The following is a 23888-nucleotide window of genomic DNA, read 5'->3' as shown; positions in this document are numbered from 1 at the left end:
TCCAGCCCTTCGTGTTTCCCGCCCTTGGCTTAGTAAGGCAACCTTGTATCCTAATTATAAATTCCCCTTTTTGCTTAAGCTAACAAGATTTGATTTCTGTTACTAGCCGCCATCCCTGAGCCCTGTTTTTAACTGTTTTTCTTAGCTTTGGTAAGGTACCCTTGTAATTTTTAAATAAATTACCTTTTTTGCATAAAGTAGAATTTTGTTTCTGTTACTATAACCAAAGCATCCTAACCAAATTCTTGTCATTACAAATGAGAAATAAAGAGATCTATGCACTTAAAGTAATTGTCACACTGTAGTGATAGAATAAACTGAGTTTATTTCTTCAAAACCTAATACATTTACTTGTTTATTAAAATGTTACTTTGTATCATAGGTATATACATTGTTCTATTCGAAAAGCCTAATGAGCAGTTCATATGAAATTACACCAGTCTAAAATAATCTTATTTTCAAGAACTGTGAAGGATCTGAGATTTCACCATCCATACCAGCTGACAAGTTAACCTGCAACAGTTTCATGTCTCTTAGGTCAGTGACAAAGGACAGTCATAGCAATAGCAATAGCAATAGCCAAAGTAACATCATTTTTGCCTCATTTCCTGAGCCCCAGTTCCCATGGGGCAGTAGGAAGAGGCCCAAATAATACCTGCACAGTGGATTGCATAACGGGAAAGGAACACTGAATGAGGGAAACAGATATTTTATAATGGGCAGTAAGCACACGTGCCCTTTGTACCATAGGAAGCCACAATATATTCCTAGACTCTTTGCTACATAAACGTCCTTGAAAAGAGTTTGGCAGTCTGTGTCTCTGCTCACAGGCATGAAGAAATACAAGAGATCCATAATTAACATTGCCATAGGGTGTTGGTTACAGTTTTTTTTTTAATCACAAATACCTGGAAACCAACGCAAATTAGCTTAGGAAAAATTTTTTATTTTGTAAATAGAATCAAATAATGGTTAAGCAACTAAATACAGGAAACACAAGGTTGTAACTGGGCCTCAGGAACAGACAGAACAGGCTCAAAGTCCATCAGGAATTTCTCTATTCATACCAGTCAAGTTTTGATTGGGGAAAATGAACCACTATCATGTATGAGAAAAGGAATTTATTACAGGAATTATATCTTACATGTTGTAGGAGAAGCTGGGGAAGTGAAGTAAGTTTAGGAGAGAAGTCAGAGAATCAGAGAAGTCACCAGTCAGATAATCTGAGAAGCCACCTTGTCCAACTGCCACAGTGAGACTGTGGAGTGGGGGGAGAGGGGTGGGGGAAAGGCTTGTGAGAATATCTACAGGAAGATGTGCCTCTGAGTAGCTACTGCCTTGACAGTATTTTGCCAACTCTCTGGTGGTGACCCTGGGCCCTGGGGCCATTGTTTGTCAATAGGGTCAGCAGTTAGGAGGAAAAGCTGGACATTGGGAAGAAGGACTGGAAACACGACAGAGGAGAGTGAGGGCAATTTGGAACCCACTGTCCTCTCTGCTGTTGCCACATCTAAGCATGATGACCTTCACAGAGAAATGGCTTCTGCTTAAATTCTGCCTTCCAAATGTTGCACATATTCCTCTCTTGGCCAACTCTAGCCCGGAATCATACAGGGGAAAGGATACTGGGAAACATAATTCGAGCTTAATGAGTTAACAGAGTACAAATCACCTCAGTCCACTCATCAGTTTGGCATTCATTTACACTTTAACAATATTTAAAACTTCTGTATAACAAAATAGCAATCATGGCCTTACATTCCATGATGCAAGATCCCTCCTATAATAAACAATACACCAACACTCTCCCCAGTGGAGGACACAAAGTCCCTAAGGTTAGCCACTATTCACATGTGCTAGTAGGGGAATGAGATAGGGGAAGAAAAGTAGGAAGTGAAATGCCTGTAACTGCTACCATCATTTTTGTAACTTGTCACATGGTCACAGCTGAGACAGAAAGTAAAGGATTCACTACTGGATTGCCAGGAGTAATAGAAGAGTCACTCTCATTTTCACCCTTTCTCTCTTGGACCTGAGAATCCTAGCCAAGAGACAAACAGCACCATATCTTAGTACCTGAACATATACCACATCCTGGAGGATATTATCTGTCTGGGCCATGAAAATTATTGCCACTAAAACTGGGTCTTCAAAAAGTGCCCCCCACCAACCTCCACACCATTCTATCAGTTCTTGCTTTGGGTAATGGGGAAAATGGTAAGAAGAGTTAATTCCATGAGCATGACCCTACTGACATACCTCATTTCATGTTAAGTAAAATTATTTTCTGGTCAGAAACAATCTTTTCAGATACCATGATGGTGAATGTGGTACCCTGAAATCCAGGGATGGTGGTAATGGGAGAAGCACGGTGGTCTAGAAAGGCAAATCCATATCCAAAGTGAGTGTATATTCCAGTGAGAACACAGGTGATGTCTTTCTCTTGGTAGAAGTGGTCTGATGTAATCCACCTGTTACCAAGTGGCTGACTTATACTCCCCCCAGGGAATGGGAAATCAGTGTTAGTCTCTGCTGTTGGCAGATGGGGCTCTCAGAAGTGGCTATAGTCATGTCAGCCTTAGTGAGTGGAAGTCCATGTTCCTAAGCCCATGAGTAACTTTCATCCCTTCCAACATGGCAAGTTTGTTCATGAGTCCATGGGCAAGGTCAAGGGTAACTGTTGGAAGAGGCTGACTAACATCCATGGAACAGATCATCTTGTCCACTTGATTATTAACGTCTTTTTCTGATATTGCCCTTTGGGGAGCATTTACAAGGGACTCAAATTTATCTTCACATTCTGTGCCCATTCAGAGTAATTTACCTACATATATCTTCCTTAGACTCCTTGTACTCCTTACAAGTCTGCAACCATCCAGCCAAATCCTTAGCCACTGCCAATGAATCAGTGAAAATCTATACAGTCTGAACATTTGTTCTTCCAGGCTATACAGATAGGTCACTGCTCAGTTATGCCTACTGAGACTGTCTTTCACTACTGCCCATCAGAGCCATACATGAGCAGGGCTATGGTACTCCAGCTGTGAATTTTTAGCTGATGCTGGCATACCATGCAGAACTATCTGTGAACCAGGGTCAAGGATTTTCTTCCTCAGTCAATTGGTGACAAGTCATAGATATATGTTGAAAGAGAGAAGACCATGCAGCAGCAGTAAGAGCCACAAGTATATTAACCATTTCCTCATACAATTCCTTTGTGCCTTCAGAATCCACTCAAATTCAATTTTATATGTTTTAATGCCATTTTTGATCTAGTGTAGATCTGTATGCCTAACTTTACGTATTAGTGAATCAGAGAACATCCAGTTCATGGTGAGCAGCTCAACTCAAAGGTAACTTGGTGGCCATGGTCACATGGTAAGTCTCTACTAGTCTACTGGCAAGCTAGGTGGTGTTTCCAAAAGGAGAATAATTATTGGCAGGTGATAACATAGCTTTGTTTGGAATCCTATAAACTCTGATCAACCTATATTTGCCTGCTAAAGTCTTCATACAGTATCCCTATCTGCCAGAAACTTCAAATAATATGGATCTGCTGGACCATATGGCCCAAGGGACAGAAAAACTAACTTGGTAACCTGTACCTGCTGTAGAGCCTTCTATTCTTCTGGGCACTACTCAGAATTGGAACTCTTCCAAGTTATTCAGTGAGTCAAAGTAGCACCCCCAAATGAGGTTTATGTTGCCTCCAATATCCATTGTGCCTCTTTCTTAGTGGTTGGAGGAGTCAGATGCAGCAACTAGTTTTTCATCTTGGAGCATCTGGACATGCTCCAGACCACTGGATGCCTAGAATTTACTGAGGCAACAGGCCCTTGAATTTTGTGGAACTTATTTCCACCCTCTGACGTGCATATATCTTATCAAACTATCTAGGATAGTTACTAATTCTCACTATGTCAAGTCAGCATGGTACCACAAATATCCTGTGGTGTCCATTCTTGTGTAATGAAGAAGATCAAGACCCATTTGGACTAGATTATGACAGGGGGTTAGAAAAATAATATAACCCTGGGGTGGAACAGTGAAGGTGTAGTGCTGATCCTTCCAGATGAAACAAAACTGCATCGTGTGGTCAACTGCATGTTGTGGTCAAAGTGTTGATTTTTTGCAGCAATGAAACAACACCCAAACAGTACCTGTAATTAGAGGGACTACATGAATAAGTCATTTGGAACAATCCACTTTCATTTTCTAGGATCTATCTGTCTTCTGCACAGGCCAAATAGGCAAGCTGAAAGAAGATGTGGCAAGAATCACCATCCCTGCATCCTTCAACATTAATCTCTCCAATGTCTCTATGTGCTATTGCTTTTGGTTTGTTATTTTGGTATGGGGAAGCACTTCTAGTGCCTTCCACTTGGCTTTTGCTACCATAATAGCTCTCATTCCATGGGTTAGAGAACCTATATGGAGATTTTGTTAGGTATGTCTATTCCAATTACGCTTTCTGGAACTGGAGAGAGAACCATGGATTTGGTTTGGAATTTACTGGTCCATCATTGAGATGGACCCAAACCACCACTACATTAGTGACCTGAGCTCCATAAACCCCTATTTGACTAGTGGACTACCGTGACATTTTAGAACTCCAGTAATTAGTGTCAGTTCACAAAAATTATCTAGTAATCCGTTTTTAAAATCTGGTTATTTCCCTTAGCCTAATGCACCATCACACTGGCAAATGGTTGCAAATATCTGGGGGGGAAGCCTAGGAGGAAGATTTACAGTGTCAATTTTTAGGAGAGCAGCAGGGTCCTTCATCAAAGGCCATCTTTTATCCAAAGGGCTCTGGGTCTGAGAACAAGCTTAAATCTGGGATGTGGTTGAGCAGCCACCACTCAATTATATTGTAGTGATTCAAATTAGACCTATTTTTTGAGCTAGAGCTTTTCCTCTTATTCAGATCAAGTTAGTCTTTATAGGTTAAATCTGTCTCCACTGTGGTAGACAACAGCTGAAGTGTCTGTTTGGCTCTTTCAGCTCTTGTTTTGCCCCTGGATAACTTGGATTTTCACCTATGTAACAGTTCAAGAGTGAGCCGTGGCAGAGGACCAGAACAAATATTTTCCCAAAGAAGACATACAAATGGCCAACAGACACATGGATAGTTCCTCAGTATAACTGATCATCAGAGAAACTGAAATCAAAACCACAATGAGATGTTACCTCACACCTTTTAGAATGTTTGTCATCAAAAAAACAAGAGATAACAGGTGTTAGCAAGGATGTGGAGAAAATGGAACACTTGTGCACTGTTGGAGGGAATGTAAATAGGTGCAGCCATTATGGAAAACAGTATGGAGATTCCTCAAAAAATTAGAAGTAGAACTACCATGTGGTCCAGGGATTCTTCTGGGTACATATCCAAAGGAAATGAAAACACTATCTCAAAGAGGCATTTGCATCCTTATATTCATTGTAGCATTATTTACAATAGCTAAGACACTGAAACAAGTGTCCATCAACAGATGAATGGAAAAGGAAAATTTGGTATATTTGGAAATACCAGATATTTGGTAAAAAGGAAATACCAAAAAGGAAATACCAAATATTTGATAAAAAGGAAAATTTGGTATATTCCACAGTGGAATAGTGTATAGGACTATATAGTGGACATCTTGCCATTTGTGACAACATAGATGGACCTCAAGAGCATCACGCTAAGAGAAATAAGTCAGAGAAAGGCAAATACTGTATGATCTCACTTATATGTGGAATTTCAAAAAGCAAAACTCGTAGAAACAAAGGACAGATGAGTGGTTGCCAGAGGCTAGGGATGAGGGGTGGAGGAAGTGGGTGAAGTTGGTCAAAAGGTACAAACTTCCACTTATGAGATACTTTCTGGGATATAGTGTACAACATGGTGACTTTAGTTAACAACACTGTATTATATATTTGAATGTTGCTAAGAGAGTAGACCTTAAAAGTTCCTATCACAAGAAAAAAAAACCTGCAACACTGTGTGCTGATGGATGTTACTTATTGTGACAACCGTCTTGCATACATGCATACATACATGTATGAAATCATTATGCTGTACACCTTAAACTAATATGTCAATTACATCTCAATAAAACTGGAAAAAATTTTAAATAAATAAAAATAAATTTTAAAAAATATTGTGCCCTGGATTGCAGGGGCATTTATATGCAGATTTGGGGCTCCATATCAATTTAAGCAATCACCCACAGATGAAGGTACTTTGTGAGAGTCCATTAATCCAGTGGAGAAGTTCCAAAACACCATCGAAGAAAAAAAAATCTGAAAATAAATATATTGAAGAGGGTTAGAGAAAGAGTTTCACTTTGCCCATGTCACCTCTACCTCAAGGTGGCAGGACTTGGTGCCAGGAAGACCCTCACAGCCTGCAATTTTTCCCGCAGGAGAAAGGGAGAGCATGTGAGTGAGTGCCTGCCTCTCCCAGCTGTGCTCGATGCTGCCCAAGAGGTCCACTTCCTTCTTGCCTAACTCAGGTTACTGAGGTGATCTGCGAGGCTGTGCAATTGGGAGAGGTGGGGAGCACAGGGACACAGTTGTGTCCCTTTGATGTACTTGGAATATATCAAAGGGACACAGCTTCACGCTTCTTCCTACCAACTGATCTGTGGATTCTATCTAAAAGGCCAACCATGAGACACTGGGAATGCCTTATCTTAACTGGCTCATGAGAACCCTCAACTCTCTGTGCATCTCCCCTATATTCACAACCTCCCCATGGCTGGTTCCCAGCATGAGCTCCTATGGACAGTGAGAGCTAGCACTTGCAGATGTCTAGCAAACAAGCACAGAAAGTGATCCCAACTCTGTAAGACTGGGAGAATGCTCATAAACTTGAGTATTTCAGGGTACTGCCCAAGGGGGGAAAAGAGGAGGCCTTCAGCACCCAGCCTATCTTCGCAGGATTGAGAAAAGGCATGCAATCTTAAGAATTCTCCCCTAAGAGAGAGTGAGAAGTGTAGACTGGGCACATGCATAGAAAAGATCTGTAAAAGCCTCAGAATTCCTTGCTGGACTAACAAATGAAGGTATCTCTCTCCTGAAGCCAGTCAGTAAATATTGGAGGAGCTGACTTCTTCAAATGTGATGAAAACAATGCAAGACTTCAAGAAATATGAAAAAATCAAAGAAATAGTATACCACCAAAGGAACACAATAATTTTCTAGTAACCAGCCCCAAAGAAATGGAGATCAACAACTTGCCTGGCAAAGAATTCAAAATAATTTGTTTATTTTTGTTTTTTGGCCAAGCTGCATGACATGTAGAATCTTAATTCCCTGACCAGGGATCAAACCTGTGCCCCCTGAAGTGGAAGAATGGAGTCTTAACAACTGGACCTCCAGGGAAGTTCCTCAAAATAATTGTTTTAAGGAAACTCAGCTACAAGAGATCACACAACTCAATGAAATCAGGAAAACAGTATGTGAACAAAATAAGAGGTTTAGCAAAGAAAAAGAAATTATTTTTTAAATTCTGCAGCTGAAGAATAGAATGAATAAAATAAAAAATGTGATAGGGAGTATCAACAATAGACTTAATCAAGCTGAAAAAAAAATCTGTGAATTCAAAGACGTCATTTGAAATTATCCATCCATCATCAGAGGAATACATATTTTAGTTTATTTAGCTAATTTTACACCTCAAGGAACTAGAAAAAGAACAAACTAAGGCCCAAGATAGCAGAAGAAAGAAAATAACAAAGATCAGAGCAGAAAAAGTATCAATATATGGACCAGAAAAATAGTAGGAAAAAAAATCAATGAAACTGAGCTGTTTTAAAGAAAAACAAACAATACTGACAAATTTTCCTCTTGACTAAGAAAAAAGAGAAGATTCAAATCAGTAAAATCAGAAATGAAACAGAAGACATTACGACTGATACTGCAGAAACACAAAGGAGCATAAAAGACCATTATGAACATTATATGACAACAAATTGGACAACCTAACAGAAACAGATAAATTCCTAGAAATATAATCTGCCAATATCAAATAGATAAAAATTTTGAATCACTATGTTGTACACCTGAAACTAATATAATAATATTATAAATCAACTATACCTCAATAAAAACTTTTAAATAAAATAAAATTTTATTTAATTTTTGAAAAGACTGAATCATGAAGAAATAGAAAGTATGAATAGACCTATAACTAGTAAGAAGATTAAATTAGTAATCAAAAATCTCCCAAAAAAGGAAAAGTCCAGGACAAGTTGGTATACCTGGTAAATTGTACCAAACATTTACAGAGAAATTAATGCCAATCCTTCTCAAACTCTTCCAAAAAATTTAAAGTAGATGGAACACTTCCATACTCAACTTGCAAGGCAAGCATCACCCAGTTAACAAAGCCAGACAAGGATATTGCAAGAAAAGAAAATTACAGACCAACATCCCTGATGCACATAGACGCAAAAATCCTCAGCAAAATATTAGCCAACCAAATTCAACAATACATTAAAATAATCATAAACCATAATCAAGTGGAATTTATTCTGGGGATGCAAAGATGATTCAATATCCACAAATCAGTAAACGTGATACATCACATTAACAAAATTAAAGATAAAAATCATATGATCATCTCAATCGATGCAGAAGAAGCATCTGATAAAACTCAACATCCATTCATGATAAAAACTGTCACCAAAGTGAGTATTGAGGGAATGTACCTCAACATAATGAAGACCATACACTACAAGCTCACAGCTAACATCATACTCAATGGTGAAAAGCTGAAAGCTTTTATTGTAAGATCAGGAATAACACAATGATGCCCACTCTCACCACTTTTATTCAGCATAGGTCTAGAAGTCCTGGCCAGAGAAATGAGGCAAGAAAAAGAAATAAAGTTATCCAAATGGGAAAGGAAGAGTGAAATTGTCTCTATTTGTAGATGACATGATATTATATATAGAAAACCCTAAAGACTACCAAAAAAACTGTTAGAACTAATTAAAAGATTCAGTAAAGTTGCAGGATACAAAATCAACATACAAAAATCACTTGCATTTTGATATGCTAACGATAAACTATATGAAAGAGACATTAAGAAAGCAGTTCCATTTACAGTCACATTAAAGACAATAAAATACTTAGGAATAAATGTGACCAAGGAGGTGAAAGACTTGTACACTGAAAATTGTAAGACGCTGATGAAAAAAAACTGAACAAGACACAAATGGATTGGAAGAATTAATATCAATAAAACACCCATGCTCCCCAAAGTGATCTACAGATTCAATGTAATCTTTATTAAAATTCCAATGGCATTTTTCACAGACACAGAAAAAAACCCCTAAAATTTATATGGAACCACAAAAGACTCTAAATAGCCAAAGCAATCTTAAGAAAGAAAAACAAAGGTGGAGGTATCACTTCCTGATGTCAAATTATATTACAAAGCTATAGTAATCAAGTAATCAAGTAATCAATAATCAATCAATCAAGTAATCAATAAAATATAGTAATCAAGACACTATGGTACTGGCATAAAAACACTTAGAACAATGGAATGAAATAGAGAAGCCACAAATGAGCCCACCAACTAATCATTGACAAAGGCAGAAAGAACATAAAATGGGGAAAGGATAGTCTCTTTAATGAATACTGTTGGGAAATCTGGATATTCACATGCTAAAGAATGAAACCAGACCTCTATCTTACACCACTCACACAGATTAAAGACTTAATGTAAGTCTGGAAACTGTCAAAACTCCTAGAAGAAAACACAGGGAAAAAATTCCTTGATGTTGGTCTTGGCAATGGTATTTTGTATTTGACACCAAAAGCACAGGCAACAAAAGCAAAAGCAAACAAGTGACACTACATCAAATGAAAAGGATTTTGCACAGCAAAAGAAACCAATAACAAAATGAAAAGGCAACCTGTGGAATGGGAGAAAATATTTGAAAACCATATATCTAATAAGAGATAAATATCTAAATATATATAAGGAACTAATATAACTCAATAGCAAAAAACAAATAATCAGAATTTAAAAATTAGCAAAGGACCTGAATAGGCATTTTTCCAAAGAAGACACACAAATGACCAATGGTACATGAAAAGGGGCTCAGCATCACTAATCATCAGGAAAATGCAAGTCAAAACCACAGTGAGATATCACCTCACTCCTATTAGAAGGGCTATTATCAAAAAAACAACACAAAACAAATGTTGGTGAAGATATGGAGAATAGAGAACTCGTGTGCTATTGGTGGAGTAATAATAATGTAAATTATTACAGCCATTATGGAAAACAGCATGTAGTTTCCTCAAAAAATTAAAAGTAGAACTACCACATGATCCAACAATCCCAATTCTGGATATATATCCAAAAATAAATGTCTTGAAGAGCTATCTGTGCCTCCATGATCATTGCAGCATTATTTACAATAGCCAAGATATGGAAACAACCTAAGTACTCATTAATGAATGAATGGACAAAGAAAATATGGTGTATATATATACACACACACACACACACACACACACACAATAATGGAATATTATTCAGTTACAAAAAATAATAAAATCTTGCCATTTGCCACAACATGGATGAACCTGGAGGCCATTATGCTAAGTGAAATAGGCCAGGTAGAGAAATCCAATTACTGTGTGGTATCACTTATACTTGGACTCTAAAGAAAAAAAGTCACACTTATAGAAAGAGAGAGTAGAATGGCAGTTGCCAAGGATTGGGGAAATGATGAGATGTTGGTCAAAAGGTACAAACTTTCAGTTATAAGGTGAATAAGCTCTAAAAATCTAATGTACAGCATGGTGACTGTAGTTAATAATACTGCATTTTATACTTGAAATTTGCTAAGAGAGAAGATCTTAAGCTTTCTCACCATACATACTCAAAAAAGGGTAACTATTAGGGTGATGGACATGTTGATTAAATTAATTGTGGTAAATATTTCACAATGTATCAATATTTATATGTCAAATCTACCATATACACTTTAAATATATACAGTTTTCAATAGATCTTTATTGGAGTATAATTGCTTCACAACACTGTGTTAGTTTCCACAACGAAGTGAATCAACCATATGCATACATATATCCCCATATCCCCTCCCTCTTGAGCCTCCCTCTCTCCCTCCCTATCCCACCCCTCTAGGCGGTCACAAAGCACCAAGCTGATCTCCCCATGCTATGCTGCTGCTTCCCACTAGTTATTTTACATTTGGTAGTGTATATATGTCGATGCTACTCTCACTTCACCCCAGCTTCCCCCTCCCCACCCTGTGTCCTCAAGTCCATTCTCTATGTCTACGTCTTTATTCCTGCCCTGCCACTAGGTTCATCAGTACCATTTTTTTTTTTTAGATTCCATATATATGTGTTAGCATATGGTATTTGTTTTTCTCTTTCTGACTTACTTCACTCTGTATGACAGACTCTAGGTCCATCCATCTCCCTGCAAATAACTCAGTTTCGTTTCTTTTTATGGCTGAGTAATATTCCATTGTATATATGAGCCACATCTTCTTTATCCATTCATCTGTCGATGGACATTTAAGTTGCTTCTGTGTCCTGGCTATTGTAATAGTGCTGCAATGAACATTGTGGTACATGTCTCTCTTTTAGAATTATGGTTTTCTCAGGGTATATGCACAGTAGTGGGATTGCTGGTTCATATGGTAGTTCTATTTTTAAATTTTTAAGGAACCTCCATACTGTTCTCCATAGTGGTTGTATCAATTTACATTCCCACCAACAGTGCAGGAGGGTTCCCTTTTCACCACACCCTTTCCAGCATTTATTGTTTCTAGATTTTTTGATAATGGCCATTCTGACCGGTGTTAAGTGATGATACCTCATTGTAGTTTTGATTTTCATTTCTCTAATAATTGGTGACGTTGAGCATCTTTTCATGTGTTTGTTGGCCATCTGTATGTCTTCTTTGGTGAAATGTCTATTTAGGTCTTCCGCCCATTTTTTAGTTGGGAGTGCTTGTTTTTTTGATATTGAGCTCCATAAGCTGTTTGTTAAATACATGCAATTTTATTATATTAAAATTGTTTTCAATAATTATTCAATTATAATATATTCTATTATATTTGAATATGATATATAATATTTATTACATGTATATGATATATGTATATTATATAATATATTCAATTCAATAAAGCTGGAAACTAAACAAAACATCTCCCAAAGCTGTTCCATTAAATTCTATGGCTTCAAGAAACTGTTAGATGCTCATTGAATATCATGATAATATCTTCATCAGCAACCTATAGATTTAAAAAAATAAAAAAGATAACAAACTTGTGCTCTTTGGGAAAAACAGTCTCATCTGGTTTGCTTGTTTTTGTGTTTTAAAATACAGAAAAGTACCATAAAAATTATAATAAAAAGTCATATGTGAATTCCCAGAGTAAACAAATATTGATATTTTCTCAAAAAAAAAAAAAGATTTATTAGGTTTCATCCAGATGAGCCTTAACTCTAGTCCTAATAAATCTCCACAACTAAGACATTCCTCTTCTGAGAACTCTATCTGATGCCTTGTGTTTTATGATGCCTCCCCACTCCAGCTTTGCACACAAAATATTCCCAGCCCTAGGTGAATGTGGGAAACGTTTGGCCTACTGCTTTCTAACAGACTTTCTCCAGCATCAAATAGTGTCCTCATTTGCGTTCACAAATTAATGCTCATCAAAAAACTCAGGGGGAACGCTCTGCAGATCTCCAAAGCTCTTTCTTTGTGCAGTTCCCTCCTCTCTGGCACTCTGCTTGGCTAATAATAGCTGCCTTCCCCTCCAAAAACTCCAGTATCTATCTCCTCAACCCAGCAAGACCACCAGACTCTGAATTTCCCTTCCCTCCACTATAATGTAGAAACTTCCTCCAGGGAATAAGTTGAGGAAATCAAGGGGTTTGCTTCATTAATTTCCCATTTCTCAGGGTTCACAGTCTTGCAAGGCCTGTTGCCCAATGTCTGAAACATTGTTTCACTTATTTTGTCTGGTTTTCTAGTTAAGTGGAAAGGTAAATCTAGTCCCTGTTACTACCTCATGGCTGAAAGTGTTAAGTCCCTCCTAACTCTGGTTTTGCATTCCTCAAATCTATCTTCTTCCTTATAAAGCCAGAGTGATATTTCATAAATGCAAGTATAACATTATCTCTCCTCACTTAAAACCCCTCAATTGCTTCCACCTGACACTAATCCCATTCTTAAACTCTAGGTTCCTGTCATGCTAAGCAGTCCTGGAATTCATCAGGCTGTTTCATGCATCTATGCTTATTTTACTCCCCACTCCTTTAGCCTTTAAAAGATAGCTCTTGGGCTTCCCTGATGGCGCAGTGGTTGAGAGTCCGCCTGCTGATGCAGGGGACACGGGTTCGTGCCCCGGTGCGGGAAGATCCCACATGCCGCAGAGCGGCTAGGCCCGTGAGCCATGGCCGCTGAGCCTGCGCATCCGGAGCCTGTGCTCCGCAACGGGAGAGGCCACAACAGTGAGAGGCCCGCATACCGCAAAAAAAAAAAAAAGGGCAGGGGACTTTCTTGGTGGCACAGTGGTTAAGAATCTGCCTGCCGATGCAGGGGACACGGGTTTGATCCCTGGTCCACGAAGATCCCACATGCCGCAGACCAACTAAGCCAGTGCACCAAAACTACTGAGCCTGCACTCTAGAGCCTGCGAGCCACAACTACTGAAGTCCAAGTGCCACAACTACTGAAGCCTGCGCACCTAGAGCCCAAGCTCCACAACAGGAAAAGCCATGGCAATGAGAAGCCCGCGCACCACAACAAAGAGCAGTCCCCGCTCCCCTCAAGGAGAGAAAACCCGTGTGCAGCAACGAAGATCCAATGCAGCCAAAAATAAACAAATTTTAAAAAAAAAGAAATGGTAGTATGTGAGATGACAGAGGTATTAGCTAATGCCATGGTGGTAATCATTTTGAAATATAGAAGTGTATCAAGTCAACATGTTGTACACCTTAATATTACACAATGTAATATGTCAATTATATCTCAATGGGAAAAAGAAAGGCATAGCTCTCTATATCCTTTATGAATACTTCAATAACCACTCACTGCATCTGGCACAGTCAATTCCTTCTTCCTTTGTACTGACATTTTATCTAGTACTGAATTCAGTTGTTGTTATTATTGTTAACCCTATTATTATCTGTTCATCACACATATATTGAAATTAGTTGTGGGCAGGTGCTACAGAGAGGTGTAGAGGAACGAGACCCTGGCCCCTGACGCTCCTGGCCCCTGAGTTCACCCCGCTTCTCCACCCCTTGGGCCTGACCGGCCAGCCCCAGGAGTGCTGCGAAGCCACCAGACCCTGGACGCCTGCGGGTCCCACATGTCCCCAGAGCTAGACCTAGGTCAGGTGGCAGCTCAGTGGCCAGGCTGGACTCTGAGCATCCTGGTGGTGGTGGCGCACTGACCTAACAGCTCTGGCCAGAAGTACCAGTTGGTGGTGGATGGTGGGGTGGCTTGGGCAAGTTGGCGCTCCCCATCCGACTCATACAGTCCTCTTTTGTAACAGATTGTGAGCCAACCAGCTACTTTGTGTGTGTGTGATAGATGACAGAGCAGCCCAGTTAGATGTTCTGGATACAATAGGACAAGAAGTTTGGAGCTATAAGAGAACAGTTCCTGAGAACTGATGAGGGCTTCCTATTGCTCTTTTCAGACATACATAGAAACAGTTTTGAAGAAATCTGTGAGTTTCAAAGACAGACTCTCAGAGTAAAGGATCATGATGAGTTCCAATGATTTTAATTCGTAATAAAGCAGACCTGGATCATCATAGACAGGTAATGTAGGCAGAATAGCAGTTAACCCACAACTTAAGGTAACATACTGTGGGGGTGTCAGCAAAGATTAGGATGAACGTAGATCAAGGTTTCCATGAACTTGTCTGGGTTATAAGGAAATTTCAAGAGTGGGAATGTCTTTCTTCACCAACGAGGAAAGAAAAAGACAAGAAAAGCTGCCATTGTGTCATTTTCTAAGAATTATTTGAGTTTTAGCTACCCACTGCCAGGAAAAGCCTGCATCTTCTTCTTCTCTCCTTACAGTTTACATCATATTGGTACCTTTCTAGCCTTAGACAAATGTTCCTGGTAGCCTTAGACCAAGAAGCTGGTTAATCCTTTCCATGAAGCTAACCTTATGGTCATTTCAAGACAGAATTAAAGGAAACACTAAGGATGCTTCAAAAATTAGCTGATTCCATATACAAAATGAACTCAAATGAATTGAAGACTTAAATGTAAGACCTGAAACCATAAAAGTCCTAGAAGAAAATATAGGTGGTACACTCTTTGACATCAGTCTTAGCAAAGTTTTTTTTGGATATGTCTCCTTAGGCAAGAGAAACAAAAGCAAAAATAAACAAGTGGGACTACATCAAACTAAAAAGCTTTTGCATATCAAAGGAAACCACCGGGCTTCCCTGGTGGCGCAGTGGTTGAGAGTCTGCCTGCCGATACAGGGGACGCGGGTTCGTGCCCCGGTCCGGGAAGATCCCACATGCCGCAGAGCGGCTAGGCCCGTGAGCCATGGCCGCTGAGCCTGCGCGTCTGGAGCCTGTGCTCCGCAACGGGAGAGGCCACAACAGTGAGAGGCCCGCGTACCGCAAAAAAAAAAAAAAAAAAAAAGGAAACCACCAACAAAGTGAAAAGGCAACCTAATGAATGGGAGAAGATATTTTCAAAAGATATGTTCCATAAGGGGTTGATATGCAAAGAGCTCATGCAACTCAATATCAAAAAAGCCCAAACAGTTTGATTAAAAAATGGGCAGAAGACCTGAATAGGAATTTTTCAAAGGAGACATACAGAAGGCCAACAAGCACCTGAAAAGGTGGTAAACATAACTAATCATCCAGGAAATGCAAATCAAAACCACAATGAGACACCACCTCACACCTATCAGAATGGCTGTTATCAAAAGGACAAGAGGGCTTCCCTGGTGGCGCAGTGGTTGGGAGTCCGCCTGCCGATGCAGGGGACACGGGTTCGTGCCCCGGTCCAGGAGGGTCCCACGTGCCGCGGAGCGGCTGGGCCCGTGGGCCATGGCCGCTGGGCCTGCGCGTCCAGGGCCTGTGCTCTGCGGCGGGAGAGGCCTGCATACCGCGAAAAAAAAAAAGGACAAGAAACAGCAAGTGTTGGTGAGGATGTGGAGAAAAGGGCACCCTCCTGCAACATTGGTAGGAATGTAAATTGGAGTAACCACTATGGAAAACAGAGTGGGGGATTCTCAAAAAACGAAGAAAAGAACCACCATATGATCCAGCAATTCCACTCCTGGATATATATCTGAAGAAAACAAAAACACCAATTCAAAAAGATACATGCACTGCAGTGCTCATTGCAGCATTATTTACAATAGCGAAGATATAGAAGCAACTTAAGTGCACATCAATAGATGAATAGGTAAAGAAGATATGGCATGCATATATATATATATATATATATATATATATATATATATATATGTAATAGAATACTACTCAGCCATAAAAAAGAATGAAATCTTGCCATTTGTGACAATATGGTTGGACCTAGAGGGTATTATGTTTAGTGAAATAAGTCAGAGAAAGACAGATACTGTATGATTTCACTCATATGTGGAATCTAAAAAATGAAACAGGTGAACAAACAAAACAAAACAGAAACAGACTCATAGATATAGAGGAAAAACTGGTGGTTGCCAGAGGGGAAGGGAGTGGAAGGATGGGTGAAATAGGTGAAGGAGATTAAGAGGTACAAAATTCCAGCTATAAAATAAATAAGTCACAGTATGTAATGTACACATAGGGAATATAGGTAATAATATTGTAACAACTTTGCATGGTGACAGATGGTAACTGGGCTTATTGTGGTGATTATTTCATAATGTATAAAAATATTGAAACACTTATACCTGAAACTAATATATTATTGCATGTCACATATAACTTGATTAAAATAAATAAGTATATATATACAATATTTTAAAAGTTATCTGATTCCTTTTAAATATCTTTCTATATACACAAACATATTCTTTTGTAAGGGCTTTTATTTTAGTAGAAATGGATCCGTTTTGGAACCTAAGCTGTTTGCCAAGCTGAAGTCATAGGTTGTGAAATAACTTTTATCTTCTAAAATAATTGCCTACTGTTATTCTAAATAGAATCATAGGGAGTTTATTTAAAATGTGAATTTTTGTAAGTCAGAAAGAGAAAAACAAATATCGTATATTAACGCGTATATGTGGAATCTAGAAAAATGGTACAGGTGAACCGGTTTGCAAGGCAGAAATAGAGACACAGATGTAGAGAACAAACATATGGACACTAAGTGGGGAAAGTGGGGGGTGGGATGAATTGGGAGATTGGGATTGATATATATACACAAATATGTATAAAATAGATAACTAATGAGAACCTGCTGTGTAGCACAGGGAACTCCACTTCTCTGTACAGTAGAAACTAACACAACATTGTAAAACAACTATACCCCAATAAAAAAATAAAATATGAAGTTTTGCCTGTCTGAAAGCTTTTTTTTTTTTTTTGCGGTACGCGGGCCTCTCACTGTTGTGGCCTTTCCCGTTGCAAAGCACAGGCTCCGGACGCGCAGGCTCAGCGGCCATGGCTCACGGGCCCAGCCGCTCCGCGGCATGTGGAATCCTCCCAGACCGGGGCACAAACCCGTGTCCCCTGCATCGGCAGGCGGACTCTCAACAACTGAGCCACCAGGGAAGCCCTGTCTGAAAGTTTTGATGTCAACTTTAGTTAACCTTAAATACACTGAATTGAATCCACAAAAGTGAGGCAACTCAAAACTTTGCTGATGCTACAGCCTTTGTTTGCCAGTGGCCAAAATACCAAAATGTCTACTGTATTTGCAGATGAAAAACTGCTTGTAAGGCCTTTATTATTACTCCTACTCCTAAAGATGATAATATTCTGTGTGGTCAAGTATTTGGACTCATTCTGGACTTGGGTGTTTCAATGTTCTTGTTTTTTTTTAAATAAATTTATTTATTTATTTATTTTTGGCTGCGTTGGGTCTTAGTTGCTGCACACAGGGTTTCTCTAGTTGCGGCGAGCAGGGGCCACTCTTCATTGTGGTGTGCGGGCTTCTCGCTGTGGTGGCTTCCCTTGTTGCAGACCGCAGGCTCTAGGCACACGGGCTTCAGTAGTTGTGGCACATGGACTTAGTTGCTCTGCGGCATGTGGGATCTTCCCAGACTAGGGATCAAAACTGTGTCCCCTGCATTAGCAGGCATATTCTTTTTTTTTTTTTTTTTTTACAGTCAATCTCCAAGAATGGAATATAGGGCACAGCAATTCCACAGCTTAATTGATCATTGGCCCTTGTTTTCAGCCATCACCTAGCAGGACTGGAATAGAACTCTGGCTCCCAATTTCTAGCTCTGTGCTCATGCCTTATTTCTGTAGAATAAAATATGTTTCATATTCAGGCTTTTTCCATAGCTACATTAGCTAGAATTTAATCATACTCGTAAAACATATTTGCTATTAAGCTACATTAAAAGTTAATATTTTTATTTTAATAAACATGGCTTACAGATACTTTTATAACAATAATGTGTGCATTTTAAGAAGAAGGAATGGAAAAATTATAAGAAAAAATGCCCTCAGAACTATGTCCTGTATTTTGTTTTCTAAACACTGATTAAATAGTATGTAGTGGTGATATTAACTTATAAATAATAGTGATAGAAGGGAAATCACACCATCATTGTTGTTTGGATCACTTCCTTGTGTTCAGGCCATTTTCTTTTTTTTTTTTTTTTATCTTTATTGGAGTATAATTGCTTTACAATGGTATGTTAGTTTCAGCTTCACAACAAAATGAATCAGTTATATATATACATATGTTCCCATATCTCTTCCCACTTGCGTCTCCCTCCCTCCCACCCTCCCTATCCCACCCCTCCAGGCAGTCACAAAGCACCGAGCTGGTCTCCCTGTGCTATGCGGCTGCTTCCCACTAGCTATCTACCTTACGTTTGGTAGTGTATATATGTCCATGCCTCTCTCTCGCTTTGTCACCGTTTACCCTTCCCCCTCCCCATAGCCTCAAGTCCATTCCCTAGTAAGTCTGTGTCTTTATTCCTGTTTCACCCCTAGGTTTTTCATGACATTTTTTTCCCTTAAATTCCATATATATGTGTTAGCATACGGTATTTGTCTCTCTCTTTCTGACTTACTTCACTCTGTATGACAGACTCTAGGTCTATCCACCTCATTACAAATAGCTCAATTTCGTTTCTTTTTATGGCTGAGTAATATTCCATTGTATATATGTGCCACATCTTCTTTATCCATTCATCTGATGATGGACACTTAGGTTGTTTCCATCTCTGGGCTATTGTAAATAGAGTTGCAATGAACATTTTGGTACATGACTCTTTTTGAATTGTGGTTTTCTCAGGGTATATGCCCAGTAGTGGGATTGCTGGGTCATATGGTAGTTCTATTTGTAGTTTTTTAAGGAAACTCCATACTGTTCTCCACAGTGGCTGTATCAATTTACATTCCCACCAACAGTGTAAGAGGGTTCCCTTTTCTCCACACCCTCTCCACCATTTATTGTTTCTAGATTTTTTGATGATGGCCATTCTGACTGGTGTGAGATGATATCTCATTGTAGTTTTGATTTGCATTTCTCTAATGATTAGTGATGTTGAGCATTCTTTCATGTGTTTGTTGGCACTCTGTATATCTTCTTTGGAGAAATGTCTATTTAGGTCTTCTGCCCATTTTTGGATTGGGTTGTTTGTTTTTTTGTTATTAAGCTGCATGAGCTAGCAGGCATATTCTTAACCACTGCACCACCAGGGAAGTCCCATTCTTGTTTTCTTAATTTAATCTTTTCAAAGCCATGTTGAGACTAAAAATAATTTTTTCTGCCTTTCTTTTCAATCATTTCTAGATAAGGAATTCAAAAAACCCCAAACTGGTTTTGTTTGTAATATTAAATATAGAATTGATCTTTCCAGGGTCAGAGATTATTAATATTTTTGCTATATACTTTTATAGATTATTTTCTTATCAAACTAGTTAACAAGTATTTTTATGTTTGTAAGCAAACATGTTTTCACAGCATACCTTGTGTATATGTAAATATAAATATTTAATTCCCACTGTTCATTTTTAACTGACAAAGACAAAAAAGTGAAAACTATAGAAACTGTGATAGAACTTTACTTGTTATTCTGGTCCTGGTGGTACCTACCTTTGGCCAGTCACCTACTACTCAAGAAACCTCCCCAGTAGAGTATAACAGGATGAGAATCTGAAATCACTTTCAATATCCCATTCTAGATATTTACTGTTGTATCAAGTAGTAAGTGTAAAACTTTTATTTGACAATTTAGCTGTGGATGGCTTATTATTTTGTTTTTAATTCTACAGATTGTATTTAGGCAATTCAAAAGTATGTTCCTGATTTGAGATACTAAGTGGTATTGCACACTGTCACTTTACTGAACATGTACAACAGTCCCATGACATTTATAAAGTGTACCCTTGTATGGCTTCGGGTTCTGGAACTAAAATTGATCTCTTATCACACATACAAACAATTTATTTGTGTATCTATCCCCACTGCTAAATTATGAGCTCATTAAAAGTAGGGCTTATCTCTTTTTAGTGTTTCTATCCCCAGGACTTAGCACAATGCATAGCACATAGTAGATGTGTAATAACCATTTGAGAATACAGAATTAGTCCAATTAGTTCTACCTTCAAAGTTTATCTCAAGATATTCTCTTCTATCTCATCTGTTGCTACTCTAATTCATCATTTCATCTTGCCTACATTACTGCAAGTCTTATAAATATCTCCCTGCTTTATTTCCCTTGTCCTTGAACAATTTATTCTCTATACAACATCCAGAGTAATATTTTGAAACATAAATCAGATTATCGTAATCACCTTCTCAAAAACTTTCAGTGTCTTTCCATTGTGCTGAAATTAATTCCCAACTCCTTACCATATCCTTTACAGCTTTATATGAAGCAACTATTACTGCCTACCTCATTGACTTCATTTCAAACCACCTTCCTGTAGCTTAATATGTTCCAGCCACTCTGGCTATTCTGCTTCTCAAATATATCACACTTATTTCTGCCTCAGGCCTCTGTGTTGTTCCCTCTGCTTTTAATGATCTGCTTCTAGAGTTTTGCATAGCTGCCTTCTAAATATTATTCTGATTTCATTTCAAATGTCACTTCTTTAGTGGGACCTTAGCTAATCTTCATGCAGATTAGGACCACAGAAGAAAATTAAAAAAACATGTTGTGTGGTATTGGGTTGGAATTAGAGGTATCCATATGTATGTATATGTATTGTGTGTTTGTGTGGGTACTTATTTATTTACACTGATACCTCTAATACTATTATTAGTATTAGCATATTCATACTATATATATTCATACTGTATATGTTAATACTGATACCTCTTTCCAAGCACAGCAAGCACAGTTAACACCCAGATATTAGTTTCTAAAAATGATTCCTCACTCAATGGAAACAACATTCCTTGAAGAAGTGGCTAATTCTAGGGCTGGGGCAAGGAAAGTAAAAACTGAACCTGGAACATTTTCTTGTGCCTAAAGTAATGAAGTACTCTTAAATTGATGGGACCAGGACAAATGGATACCTGAGCCAACTTGTAGGGGCTCCCGCTGGTCAAATTCGGGAAAATTTGAAATCAAAATGAATACTAATAGGCTATAACATATTGAATAAAAAAGAATTCATGAGTTCATACTGATAACTTTTTAAAAATTTAAAGGAGATCATGACAGAAAGCCAAGTAATAAATGCAGAAAGAATGATAAACTTAGGACATCACCATTTTGCAAACTTTTTAGCAATAATTGATTTATGCAACAAGTCAATTACACTAAAACATTAGGTTTAAGATCGTTGAGAACATGAGATTCGCAGTCTCAAAGAATCACTCACAGATTATGTATAAAAAGGGAAGAAGTACTTTTACAATGAAAAAAATCTAAAAATGAGCAAACCAAGTGATCAAAATTATATCACCCCAAATGGGACCAATTGACATTGTTTGCCTCCAGATAGGTTTGTACAGAGGAGGACACAGCAATTCCTATATAGTATTCTTGACGCCCCCTCCAAAATAATCTGAGTGTAATCATGAGAAGACAATAAAATAAATCCAAATTAAAGGATAGTCTATAATACAATTGGTCTGGATTCTTCAAGAATGGCAATGTCGTGAAAGACTAGTGAAAGGCTAGGGAATTGTTCTTTATTAAATAAGAATAAAGAAACATGTCAACTAACGTGATACCTGATTGGATCCTGGATCTCCCTCCCTCTCTCTCTCTCTCTCTCTCTCTCTCTCTCTCACACACACACACACACACACACACACACACACACACACGCACATCACACACACATAAACACACAGAGCTATAAAGAATATTATCAGGATAGTTGGGGAAATTTGAATATAAACTATAATAATGTTGTATCAATGTTAAATTTCATGTGTGATAATTTTATTGTGATAATGTAAGAGAATGTCCTCATGATTAAGAGTCACATGTTGAAGTATTTAGGAATGCTGTATTTCTCACATCTATAACAGAATTGTTTAGTTTACCATCTTGAACTAGAAGCCCCAGTTGGTAGCTGATAATAAAAGGATAAAACAATAGTTTTAATAAGATTGGCTTAGAAGTGATATGCAAGATGGACTGCAGGGAAATCGTTTAAGAACTTGCTCTAGTATAATAGAAGCAATCTGAGCTGAATCTTGATCTATGACCAGTGTTTTACTTGGCAGTGAAGTAGGAGAAGAGCAACACAGGCAGAAGAGTCAACATTACGCAGCAAAGGGAACAGGCAGCTTGTTTGAAGATTAAGTTGTAGTCTAATGTGGCATGAGCCGGAGTATGGTAAGGGACAGAATGATGAGAGATAAGACTGGAAAAATAGATTGCAGCCACACTGTGGAGAGCTTTGAATGCTAAGATTCTATAGGCAATAGGTGACATAAAATATTTTTTAAAAAAGAAAGATGTTTTGTAATGAAAAGAATAGAAGAGTATTGAAATGTTTTTCTATACCCAAAGTCAAAATTGAAATTTTTAAAATTCAAGATATAGAAAGTTTTCATTTTAAAGGATAAATACTATTTCCCTTTCACTTTTCCTAAATTTAGATTGTCATAAATGACATTGTGTGCTTTAACAAAACAAAGTGACAAAGAAAATCCCAGGAAACCAATATTCTTACGGAGATCTAAACTTGCCCACTGGTTTATGTCTCCTCAGATAGGTATATCAAGTATTAATATATTTTGTTCTTTTCCTGGAAACTGCTAAAGATGTATTTTTGAGTGTTAAGTCTGATTATTTTTGTAACTCCTGCATTTTTAGAATTATGCTTCATTTGCAGGGTTTCTAATTTCCGAGGGAAAATAATAATTGTTTTAGATTCTTATTTTTTAGCTCTTCTATTCAAAAACACAAAAGGGTCTTTGTTCCAGTTTTGGCAACACTATTCTTATTAGGATTTTACCAACATGCTTCTCTCTTTGCTGGTGTTATTCTTACACACACACATACAAAACTAGACCAACAAAATTGAAAGTGGCATTTAACTTACAAAATTAAGCAAACGAGATTTTGAAACGTAACAAAACAAATTTTTTCATAGAAATCAAACAAAATAGTAACATACGCAGTTGCATTGAAAATAAGTTGTGGGCTTCCCTGGCGGTGCAGTGGTTAAGAATCCGCATGCCAATGCAGGGGACACGGGTTCGAGCCCTGGTCCGGGAAGATCCCACATGCTGCGGAGCAACTAAGCTTA

General features: G+C 38.2%; 1 pseudogene across 1 annotated transcript; it reads left to right on the top strand.

Annotated features, from left to right (window-relative positions):
- Positions 1 to 1748: 1748 nt before the first annotated feature.
- LOC309974709 (ras-related protein R-Ras2-like) lies at positions 1749 to 15021 on the top strand (annotated as a pseudogene). The gene is made up of 2 exons: positions 1749 to 1835; positions 14630 to 15021. The product of its transcript is annotated as a ras-related protein R-Ras2-like (transcript).
- Positions 15022 to 23888: the final 8867 nt, after the last annotated feature.

Source organism: Leucopleurus acutus (genome assembly GCF_964270905.1).
Source record: "Leucopleurus acutus genome assembly, chromosome: 2".
Taxonomy (NCBI): domain Eukaryota; kingdom Metazoa; phylum Chordata; class Mammalia; order Artiodactyla; family Delphinidae; genus Leucopleurus; species Leucopleurus acutus.
Note: the sequence above shows the minus strand (reverse complement) of the source record. Positions and strands in the feature narration are given on the sequence as shown.